The sequence below is a fragment of the Chelonia mydas genome, chromosome 24 (genome assembly GCF_015237465.2).
Source record: "Chelonia mydas isolate rCheMyd1 chromosome 24, rCheMyd1.pri.v2, whole genome shotgun sequence".
NCBI classification, from domain to species: domain Eukaryota; kingdom Metazoa; phylum Chordata; order Testudines; family Cheloniidae; genus Chelonia; species Chelonia mydas.
Window position 1 is genome coordinate 4,872,713 of NC_051264.2, and position 12,131 is coordinate 4,884,843.

The following is a 12,131-nucleotide window of genomic DNA, read 5'->3' on the forward strand; positions in this document are numbered from 1 at the left end:
TCAAAGGCAGAATGTTTCCTGCAATGGCAGACGCTTCCGTCGCTTGTAGGGTGCCTCTGTGTTACAGGGCTATGCCACTGTAGTTAATGCACTGTAACTATGCCACTATACCCACTGTAGTGTAGACAAGTGCTTGGTCACCTCACTTTAAATCCCCTTTGTGCTGTGATGGGGCCGGAGTGCAGATGTCAGATCACAGTTTTTAAAATCATGCCTAAAATATCACCGTGCCCCAAAAAGAGCCCTTTAGACCTTGTTCCTGCAAACACTGACGCGCATGAGCAATTTTACTCCAGCAAGTCATCCCATTACCTTGGCTGAGATTACTCACATGAGTAAAGTTACACATATGTGTAAACTGTTTGCCAGACAAGGTTCTTATTTTAATCGTCTGGGGCCAGACTCTCATTTACGATAAGATCTCTTGACACTGGTCTGATTGTGTAAAGGGGCATTGGGTGAATGCGGCTCTGAAGCACACCCTGTTTAAGAACCCCTAATTCTACCACCGAGAAAGAATTCAGGCCTCCATTTTAGTTTCACCATCCTATGATACTTCACTGCATGTTAGTAAGTATCTATTTGATACAAAGAATAAAATCCTAGTCACAAGAGTTTCTGTTGTTTGGATCTTTACAAAGAAGCAGAGAAACAGAGCGGCAGGTTTTTTGGCATTGATTATAAGGTCTATGACTTCAGTTCCTCTCTATACACACACAGCACATGTATCAGGTAGGGGCCGAGACATTTACACACAGCAATACTAGCCAAAGCGTGGCAGCGTTCCAGGTCCACCGGCGAGCCGTACACATTCGGCCTCTAGAAAGACCAGCACTTAATTGCACGTTGCAGGCATAATATATGACCTGCTTGTCACAGAGCAGTAAGTTAAACACGAATCTCTGACGCTCGGCGCGTCCCTGGCTGTTTCAGCAGAGGAGCTGGTAAGAGCTGGGAACGTTTCAGAGTCAGTGGGATGACTTCTCGGGCGGTGTAGCCGACCCCAGCTCAGAGCATGGCTGACACATTCACATGTATTCCTTCCTTCACCAGCTAGTGCCTCACTCCCCTTGCCCCTCCAGGAAATCCTTCATAACTGGCAGCATGGCCTAGCAGATAGGGACTCAAGAGAGCCGAGTTCGATTCCTGGCCCTGCCGCTGGCCTACTGGGTGATCTTGGGTGAGTCACTTCAGCTCTGTGCCTCAGTTTCCCTTGGGGGACTGATGATACTGACCTCCTTTGTAAAGCACTTTGAGATCTATGGCTCAAAAGAGCTATATTATAAACTGATCTTCCCTCTCCTTTCTAACATATTTAGTCGAACAGAGAAATACTTGCCATTGTCGACATTTATTGCACCCTGAGCATCTGAGTTAGCATCCATTTAAATGAATGGGGCAATTGACATTTTAGAGCTATTGTTCCAGGCTCTCTGCAAACTCAGGCTGAATGGGCTTTGCCTACAGTAGGCAGTTTCACTGGCAAAGGTTTTGCCGGCACAGTGCCACAGACAAAGCTATTTTGGAAAAGCGCATTCACACTCTACCACTTGGCGCTTTATGTCCATGCAGCTCCTGGTATGTCAGCACCAAGCATAGTGTATTGTGAGTAGGCATCCCAGTGTCCCCCCGCCTTCAGACACACTGCCTTGTGGGAAATTGTTGCTGCGTACAGTGGGCCAACTGCTGTGTACAAGTATTATATTGTGGGGGCACCCAAGAGCGTCAGTCATGCCCTGTCGTGCCAGGTGCTGTACAAAAAGAGAACACAATGGCCATTCTTGCCCCCAAAGAACAAACAATATCATGGGAATACCTCTCTGAGAATTGTGGGAATTTGGTCAAGCTTTCCCAGTAAACATTTTTAGTATAGAGCAGGTCGGAGTTTGAATCATTCACCCCACATGTCCCTCCCCTCTTCACACACACACACACACACACACTCTCTCTCTCTCTCCACCTAGCCCTTCTGCTCCAGGCTTTAGAAAGCACAAGTCAGTTGCCCAGTCCAGAGAGTAAAGTGGTTTGAATACATTTCTGGATACTTTTGGCAGGAAGATTTATTTATTTTTTAGCCCCAGTGCTTTTTATGATCAATAAGAACGATTGTTGTTTTAAACAGGAGGAAATAAAAAAAGCTGCAAGCAAACAAGTGCAAGGAAAAAAAGGATGGAGCACGTGACACCAGAGTGAAAGATTGAAAACGACAGATCTGGGAAGGCAGAGCTGCTGGCAGACGACAGTCGGGCGAGGGCTAGATTCACCTTAAAGAGAAAAGCACCACACGCAGCAAACGGCTTCTTTAATAAAAAAAAATACATACTAATAAAAGGTCAGCCTAGAGGTCTCCCAACATCGCCTAAGCTCCGCTCAAACCAGCTGTTTAATAAAATACAGCGCTTTATTGATAGGTTTATGTAATTTTAAAAAAAGAAGAGAAAAATGCCAGGGAGAGAAAAGTATCAAATGCCATTTCTTAGGAAGCCGTAGGCTGATCCGTGCCATCTTAACTCTGATGGACTAATTATTTCTTATTTGAATGGTAGTCGCACCAACCAAGACCAGCACCCCATTGTGCTGGGGGCTGTACAAGTAAACAGGACTTTCTCTACACACAGAAATGGCACTGATTTAATTCAATCAGTTTTTAAATCGAATAAGGGCTTGTCTACAGGGGACCATCCAGGAAAATGAATCTGAATTAAGTAGAGGTGTGAATTTGAAGTGGATTATTCCAACCGTCCTCAACCCTTGTGTGAGCACCCTCATTCAGAATTAAATGTCCTTAATTTGGTTTATTTTAATTCACTTTTGGAACCAAATGAAGGCCACTTTCATTCGGAATAACAGCGTTCACACAAGGATTTAATGCAGTATAACTAATCCGCTTCAAAAGTCAGACGTGGGGGTCTCCTGTACAATTAAGGCCATGAAAAAATTTGCACTCTGTGTGCACCGTAGCTAGGTCCTAACCCCAGCTGGAGATGCAGCTAGATCAATGCAACAGAAGCGGCTGTGCTGCCATCGCGCTGCAGTGTACACATACCCCTAGTTTCTTTGGATTAACTTTCCCCATGTAGACAAGCCCTAACTCGAGCTAAGAACACTCCTTTTGTCCAAGCTACCCAGTGTGGGAATTTCTTATTCGGGAGCTAACAGTGGCTAAAATTAATTGTACCAATGCAAACGGCAGGGCAATGCATTGCACTGAAATAGTTTCCCTTCAACTACACTGATTAAAGCTACACCAGCACCTAGCCAAGCACTTAGATAAAGTCAGCTGGGCCTGGTCGTCATTTACACTGAAGCCATGTCTACACTACAGGGACTACAGTGGCTTTACCCCTTGCACCAACCCCAACTTCCCAGCAGCAGCAAACGGCCTTTAACTGGGTATGTTGTAATTTACACTCAATTTCAGGCTGATGCAAAGAGGCCAGAGTGTAAATGAACATCAGCCCTGGTTTTAATTCACACTTTTTGTTATTTCAGTGGAAATTTGTGTGGAGGTTGGCTTTTAGCTAAGTCACTGCTATCGCCTTCTGTGGACTTTTTTAAACCAATTTATGGCAAGGGAGTCACACCAATTTAAATACATTAATTTAGAAACAGGGTTAGTTAGCTCAGAGCAAATTCTTTTAAGCCCCAGCAAAAGACAGTGTGGCCTAGTGGATAAAGCACCAGGCTAGGACTCCAGAGACCTGGGTTCCTCTGTTGCCATCTGACCTTGGACATGTCCTGTCCTCATTCTCTGCCTCAGTTTCCCCACATGTAAAATGGAGCTAATGATACTGATGTTGATAAAGCACCGTACAAGAGCTTGGTGGTATTATTATTCCAAAGAGCTTGCAATGAAAACAGACAAAGCGTGGGAGTGGAAACAGATGCACAGAGATGTTCTTGGTCAATAGCAAAGCCAAGAGAATAAACCCTAGGTATTCTACATCCCAGGCTAGCACCCCGTCAACAACAAACACAAATTTAGGGACACCAATGTCCAAATACTGATTTTCACACACACAAAAGTAATTGAACAGAGAGAAACAACTCAGGAAAAAAGAACAGGAGTACTTGTGGCACCTTAGAGACTAACAAATTAGTCTCTAAGGTGACACAAGTACTCCTGTTCTTTTTGCAGATACAGACTAACAGGACTGCTACTCTGAAACTGAGGAAAAGAAAATCTGAAACTGTTCCAATATTTTTTTTTAAAAAAGCAGCATTTCCTTGAGATACATATATTCAACAGCGACCCGTTCTCTCTCCCCAGATTATTATTTTGGGGAGTGTTATGGTGAGGTCCAGACACTCTAGCTGAGATCACAGCTCCCTTGCGGATAATGGTAACTGACCTCTTTTGGGCTGTGAGATCTACTAAGAAGTAGTGCTAGATGGGGGTTAGGTCTTGCGACTGTACTAGGTTACACACACACTTAAGATTACATTAACAGAGTCATTCCAATTCCTGTTCCCAACTGGCTACGCATTGTGCACGTTCTGTTATTTTTGCTACCTTGCCCTATCTCCCATATTGACACCCGGCTTATCACAGCCACCGGTTACGTCTTTAAGTCTCGATTCTTTGGGAGCAGGGACTTGTCATTTGCTATATGTTTTACACGGCACCTAGTACAATGGGATCCAGGTCTGATCGGCCTCTAGGCGCTACCACAATACAAATGTTCAGTAATAAAACTAAGAGACAGTCCCTGGCCCAAAAGCCTTATACTCTAAACAGACAGACATCAAAGGATGAGACAGAGAGCTATTATTATCCCATTTTATAGTTGAGGAAAATGAGGCATAGGGACAGTGAGGACCTGTGAACACTTAACAAGTAGTACTGTATTGCTTTAATTATACATGGCCTATGAGGAAAGCTTGAAAGAAATGGGCATGTTTAGCGTCGAGAAGGGAAGACCGAAAAGGGACATGATAACAGCAAAATGTTGATAGAAAGAGGACAGTGATCAGTTGTTCCCCCACGTCCACCAAGAGTACGACAAGAAGGAAAACCAGCCCAATTTGCATGGAGATTTAGGATATTAGGACAAACTTTCTCACTCTAAGGGGAACAGACGTCCAAAGGAGGTTGTGGAATCCCTATCATTGGCGGATTTTCAGAACACGCTGGACAAACGCCTGTCAGGGATGGTCTAGGGTTACTTGGTCCTGCCTCAGCGGAGGGGGCTGGGACGAGATGACCTCTCAAGGTCCCTTCCAGCTCCACAGTTCTCCGATTTTATTCCAGCACAATGAAAGCGGCAAAAAAAGCCTCCGCTGTGGATGCAACCATAGCGGCATCGAAGTGCTTATATCAGGGTAGCTCACTGCAGTTGAAGCAAAATAAGCTCGTTCAGTATAACTCAGTCACACAAGGGGCATAATTATTTCGGTAAAAAACAAAATCACACCTCTCCCCCGCCCCCCAAAAAACGTGTTATATCGCTAAGACTTTAACGTCTAGACGAGGCTTTGCCCAAGCTCCTACAGGATGGTGCAAACTCCCCTGCTTTTCACCTTGAGTTCTTATTTACACCAGTGCCAGCTGGGTGCTAATTTCTACCAGAGCAGAATGGTACCTTTTGTCACATCCACTTTGTGAGGCTTCAGTTCAACTTAACACTTAAACACGTGCTTAACTTTAAGCAGGGGAGTGGACTTGACTAACTTCAACATCGCACGCTAACAGTGAAGCACGGACTTAACTGCTTTGCTGAATCAAAGCCTGAGGGGATGCACTGAACTCGCGCTTGCTGAGCATCCGCATGGCAGAGCCACGCGCCCTCCAGACCCGTCTAGCCGCAGCCACGTTGCAGTGACCCGGGTTTGACACTAGGATTTCAGGGGGTGTTTCGCAGGGTTCTTCGCGCCTCGCTGACTTGAGCCGTTCTAGGAGCTGGTTCGTGGCATATTGTGGGAGAACGCGTCTCTCCCTCCCGAGCCTACAGTTGTAGGGCAATGGAGAACCAGTAGTTAAAGTGATATATACCCCCCTTGGTGTGAATGCAGTTATACCAGGATAAAAGCGCTTATACTGGTATAGCTAAAGGGGAATAAGTATCCCAGTATAAAGGTACCTTTATAACTGTACCCACACTAGTGGTTGTCCCGGTGTAACCATCAGAGGGGTCGCCGTGTTAGTCCGTATCCACAAAAACAACAAGGAGTCCGGTGCCACCTTAAAGACTAACAGATTTATTTGGGCATAAGCTTTCGTGGGTAAAAAAACCACATTTCTTCAGATGCGACTATATCAGGGGGAGGTGAAATCACACCCCTAACTGACCTAGTTATTCTACTGCCAAATCTGTGTTTCAACCAGGCCTCAGGCCCCTTTGCGCAGCCAGAGACGGGTAAAGGGTCCTCAGGGTAAATGAGAATCAGGCATTCGAATGGGCGGTATGGCGCTCAACGATCACTTTCCAAACTGAGCAGCCCTCGGTAGGTGCGCTCCAGGTTCTGTTCCACCTACAGTCGAAAGACCCAGCACTCAACTCCCATTGGCTTCCCAAAACCAAACCGGCAGGGAGAGTGGAGAAAGGGCCCTCTGTGAAATGTCAGCTCCGCACAGCCGGGAGAGCCTGGGGCAGTGGATGTTGGGGGTGGGGGGGGAGCGCGCAGGAGAAGGAAATGGACCAACTTGTGGCTGACCCTTCCCAGCCATCACCCCCCCTTCCTGTCACACGTGAAGACAGCTACTTAGGGATTTGGCACTGGGTGAGAACAGACACCCAGAGTGCAGAAGGGAAGAGCCGTGTCTATGTCTGTGTCTGTGCGAGAGACAGACAACATCCAAGCAAAGGGGCAAGCAGAGATCTTCTGATGGCAAACAAGCATCTCAGATGCAACACATATGCCAAACAACACCCAGATTCGACAGCACCTCAGCAGGCCTCTGACACACAGAGTCCTTCTTAAACCCCCAACCTCACCACCACCACCACACACACACACACACACACATTTCCCCCTGCGATATGTCTGCTGGCCTGCTGCCCCATTCAGGTCGTGGGACATGCCTCTGACTCCTGTCACCCTCAGCAACACTGGCACCCTCCGAGACAAGCCTCAGCATCCCCTGGAGCTGCCAGGTGCCAGAAACCCACAAGCATACACCCGTCTTGTGGCGACTGCTGCCACCCCCAAGGCATGCACCCCCCCCACACACACACACACACTACATCCCCCACCCCCTCTCGGGGGGGGGTGTCTCGGCTCCTCGCCATGGCACCTTATTCTAGCTTTTGTCAAATGGCAGAAATGCCTCGCCCCCCGCCAACCTCCACCCCCACACACAGACCAGCCTTCAGCAGCATTTCAACCAGAGAGGAACAAACAACCACAGCTGTCAGTCCCCAGAACAGGCAGCCGTCCAAGTCATTGAAGCCCCGGGACTCTATTTACCATTGCCCTTCCTAAAAGCTGCTGTTGCCAATCAAATACCTCCCCCCCACCCCACCCGGTGCTCCATATACTAAGCCAGCCAGCCTCCCAAACACAGAGAGGCACAGCTCCAAGCTCCCCAAACATGGGGGGCCTGTTGCTCCCACCCCCCCAAGCACAGGGTGGGGGTGTTGCGCCAGTCCCCCTGTCCCATTTTGGTGGCTTTAGCTGTCGCCCATCACCCCAGGAAGGAGCAGCTGCCCAGGGCACTGTCCCTCCCCATGACAGAGACGCACACTTTGGCATTTAGTAGCTCTGGGACCCTCTCTCTGTACTTACTCCGCACTGCTGCTCCCGCCCCCCAACTACCAGACACCCTCCCTGCCCCGCATAAGACACCTCTGCCCCCCACCCTCAGCTACCAGATACCCTCCTATGCTCCACAGATACCCTCTGCCCCCCACCAGACACCTCTGCCCCCCCAGCTACCAGACACCAGGCACCCCTGCCCCCCACCCTCAGCTACCAGACACCACCCTACGCTTCACCAGACACCCCCTGCCCCCCACCAGACACCTCTGCCCCCGCAGCTGCCAGACACCCCCTGCCCCCCCACCAGACACCTCTGCCCCCGCAGCTGCCAGACACCCCCTGCCCCCCACCAGACACCTCTGCTCCCGCAGCTGCCAGACACCCCCTGCCCCCCACCAGACTCCCACTGCTCCCCCAGCCCCCCTGCCCACTCACCCTCCTGGGGCAGATCCTCCTTCCCCTCTGCACCATTTTGGTGACTGCTGCTAAATGGCAGGATCCAAAGTCGTCGTCGTCGTCCCCGTCCCCCCCCCTCCGCCCGTAACCCTCGGCAACAACCTCAGCTGTCAGCTCCACACACACACACACACTTCCCCCCAAACAACGGGTGAACACCACAGATCTGGGACTCTCTCTCTACCCCCCCCCCCCCCCCCGCTTCCCAGCTGCTGTCTCCCAGCCCCCCCCCGGCAACCTCCAGCCCGGGCAGCCCTGCGGAGCTGTCAGTGCCTTGGCCCCTCACCGGTCCCCAGCTCTGATCCCCCCCCCCCGCCTTTGCAAACAGCCGCTGCTGTCAGGCAGACACAAGGGAGGCAACACCTCGCCGCCGCCTGTATTCCTCCCTTCACCTCTGCACCATTTTGGCGAGGGTTTGTTTTGAAATGTCAGAGGCGGCTGGAGGGTGCGCTCGCCACCCTGCCGCCCCGCAGCCCGAATCGATCCCGGTCAATGGATCCAGCTCTCTGTACCACAGCCCGCCCCCCCGCCGCCGCCGCCCATCACCGTGGTACCCAGGCCAGGCCCGACCAGCTGTCCTGCTTTTCCAGGAGCAGTCCCCACATTCGGGGCTGTGTCTTAGACAGGCGCCTATTTCCCTCCCCAGTGTCTCTGTATTTCACACTTGCTCTCTGGTCACCCTAACCCCCCCCCCCCCCCCAGGCTGTTGCCAAACGGTTTCCACCCAAGCCCCTCCCCACCCGGACTCCCAAGAGCGGTCAGTCCACCGCCACCCCTAGGCTACCCCCCACTCCCCCCAGGACTCGACTTACCCTCCAGCGTCCGCTCCCGCGCTGCCTTCCCCCCCAGAAAGTCGCTGCCAGGAGCCGGGGAACGGGGTGATGTGGGCGAGGAGGAGGCTTCAAAGAAGCAACAACAAACAACAACAAACAACAACGCCGCCGCCGTCACACTTGAGAGGCGAGCCCAGGCAAGCAGGAGCAATCTCAGTGTCTCAATGAACTTCCTCCCTTTGGTTGCGTGTCTGTGTGTGTGTGTCTGTGTGTGTGTCGATTCCTTCCTTCCTCCTTTTTGGCGACAAAGGTAACTACTTCCAACCCGCTGGGGGAAAGACACAACGTAACCACCAGCCAGCGCAGCCTAGCATGCCGGGACGGCCAGATGGCTCCCCACCCACCAATGGCCAAGCCCTACGCACGGCCCGGGGAGGGAGGGCTGAGCCACCCAGCTCCCGCTCTGCCCCCCCCTTGCACCCAAGCCACCTCCTCCCAAGCTAGGCTGCAGCGTGGCTTGCTGCAAATCCTTCCGCCCGGAGGACCAGCAGCAGCCTGGGTGGGTGATTTAGGAGCCTGGTCTGTGCAGGGTTTAAAGGGCCCTGGCTTCCACTTGGCTGCTGTCTGGTCTCCATCACTCCATCCCCCTTTCCCAGCTCATCACTAGAGGTCAGGAGCACGCTCCTTCGGACCCAGCTTGCACCTCAGTTTTTTGCACACACACACACCCCCCCCCCCGAGGGGCGTTGTTGTCCAGCAAAATCCTCCAGGCGTGGACAATTGCAAGCCCAGTTCTGGTCTGCGTCGGTTCTCGTGCCGCGACCCTCACCGTAGCGTCTGAGCGCCTTCCAGCCGTGCACTAAGTCACCGATGCAGGGGGGCTGGAACAATGGGTATAGCGGGGGGATGCTGAAAGCCATTGTACCAAACTGTAAACCCTGTATATGATGGAAACCACTTCAAGCCAGGGGGTGCGGCAGCCCCCTTCCCTTTTTGCCCCCCCCCCCAGTTCCAGCAGCACCCCTGCACCAACGGTGAAATTCAGAAGGCAGTGGGGTGTTTTTGGACATGCAGCGAGCAATGCGGCGGGATGTATCTCAGATAAAGAGCAGTACAGCCTAGTAATTAGAGAAGAGGGTGCTGAGAGTCAGGACTCCTGAGTTCTATTCTTGTTTCTGGGAGGCGGGTTTGATCTAGTGTTTAGAGGTAAGGCTTGGATGTCAGGACTCCTGGCTTTTTGTTCCTAGCTCTGTGAGGGCATGGGGCTGAGAACAAGGAACTGGGCCCTGAATTGCAATGAATGCCACTTTACACCAGCTAGAGATCTAACCCATTGAGTTCAATCGAACTAAGGTGATGTATACACACAAGAAATCTGTCCCATTGATTTAAATGGAGCTACATCAGTTTAAACTAGCTCATGCTTGGGTCCAAAATGTTTAAAGCCAAAAATGTACTCTTCCCTTACATAATAATATAATAATAAGTAATAATACTTAGTGTTTTACAATTTCCAAGCACTGTACAAACATTCACTAACACCCAACAACCCTTCGGTATGGGGAGGTGGCAGATTATCAGCATGTTAGAGGGGAAACAGAGGCACAGGGCAGGGAAGCAACTAGATCAACTCAGTGGCAGAGGCATGATTAGAATTCTGGAGTTCTTGGCCCCTAGCCCCATCCCTCGGCATGAGTCATTACTAGTCTTAAAATTCACACTGGAAAATGTGTCTTGCTCTTTGCTCCTCTAATGTTTCAAGACTGAAAAAGGTGGTCCTGTGGCTAAGGCATCGGAATGGGACCCAGGAGTTCTGGATTTAGTTTCCGGCCCCCCACAGCCTCCCCAGGTGACCTCGGGCAAGTCACTTGATTCCAGTATGAAGCTCACAGCCTAACCCGAACTGTTGATTGCACTGGATCATTTCCCCTCTCTCCCCCGCCCCTCACCAATTTTGGGGCTTGTCTAGACTAAGAAAATCTGCATCAATTTAGTGACAAGGGTGCAAACAACTAGGGCCTGATCCTCATTTACACTAAGGCCCCTTTACACCTCTCTGCCAGAGTAAAAGGGCCATTAAAGGCAGTGCTAATTATACCTACATCCACTTTAAGGCCCTTTTCTACTGACAGGACAAGGAAAGGGGGCCTTAATGTCATGCCCATTAGTGTCTGTCAGGTGCTCAGACAGCAGGGGGAGGGAGGGTGGCCCCTATATAAGTGAAATTAAAAGTTCCACTCACCCTATCAGGGAGCAGAAACAATACCATGTGGTTTAGGGGGCCAATCACACCACACAACTTGAAGCAAGTCGTTTGCTAAACAAGCCCATTGTCTGAAAATAGTTTGTTCAAAGTGTTGGGCCAATAATATCAAACACACCATAGGAAACGTGGGACGGGCTCTGGAAAGCTGGACTAAGGGATAGTGCTACTGGTTCTACAAATCAGTTTGCTCGCTTTTAATATTGGTTGCACCCCAAGGCTCCAACCAACATAAGGTCTCTTCTGTACTAGGTGCTGTATAAACACTTAGCAAGAGACAGTGCCTGTCCCAAAGAGCTTACACTATGCAAAGAGGTGAAATGATCCTCTCCCCCCCCCCCGCCAGGTCACCCAGGATGCTATATACTGGACCAGACTGCCTCTCTGGTATAGGCATTAATAGAAATTCTATCCCATTCTATTCTAGCCCTTCACTGTCCAATTTGGCCACAGTGAGAATAAAACTAAGGATGTTAATTCTTTCTTTTTAAACTACAATCTGACTTTTACTAAGTCAATCAAATCCATATACCCAACTTCCAATACTAATATTTTTCTTGTGGTCCACAATTTCCTGGCCCAGCTCCAGCCCAGGTTAATTACATTCCATCTTCTTAAATTCATCCGGTATGTAGTTTCAATCTGGATTAATTATGCTGGGGTCACACTCCTTTAAAAAAAAAAGGAAAAAAAGGTCTTCTGGAATTATTCAAGCTGCAGTATTCCACCCCCTGAAGTAGGGCCAGTTTAAGGCACAGACTATATAGACCCATGCCTGGAGCTCCTGTTCATGGCATCCTAGGAGAGCATCTCAGAATCTCAGCTTTCATTTAAATAAAGAATTTATGTTTATAGCCCTTGTGGTTGTGAAGAAACGCTTGGATATGTGACCTGAATGTAACCAGCACAGTGATGTCTTGCCTGAGTCTGCAGAGAGCCTG

At 50.0% G+C, this 12,131-nt stretch overlaps 1 protein-coding gene across 8 annotated transcripts in view; it reads right to left on the reverse strand.

The window, feature by feature from the left end:
• Nucleotides 1-9,406, reverse strand: part of MEF2D (myocyte enhancer factor 2D) — a 176,915-nt gene extending 167,509 nt beyond the window's left edge. For 2 of the 8 annotated variants that reach the window (XM_037883487.2, XM_037883486.2), the window contains exon 1: nucleotides 8,967-9,343. The gene's annotated coding sequence lies outside the window, so the exon portion shown is untranslated. Of the gene's footprint in view, nucleotides 1-8,966 lie in introns of all 8 variants that reach the window. The other 6 variants (XM_037883484.2, XM_037883485.2, XM_043535008.1 and 3 more) reach the window with 4 other exon arrangements.
• Between the last annotated feature and the right edge of the window lie 2,725 nt (nucleotides 9,407-12,131).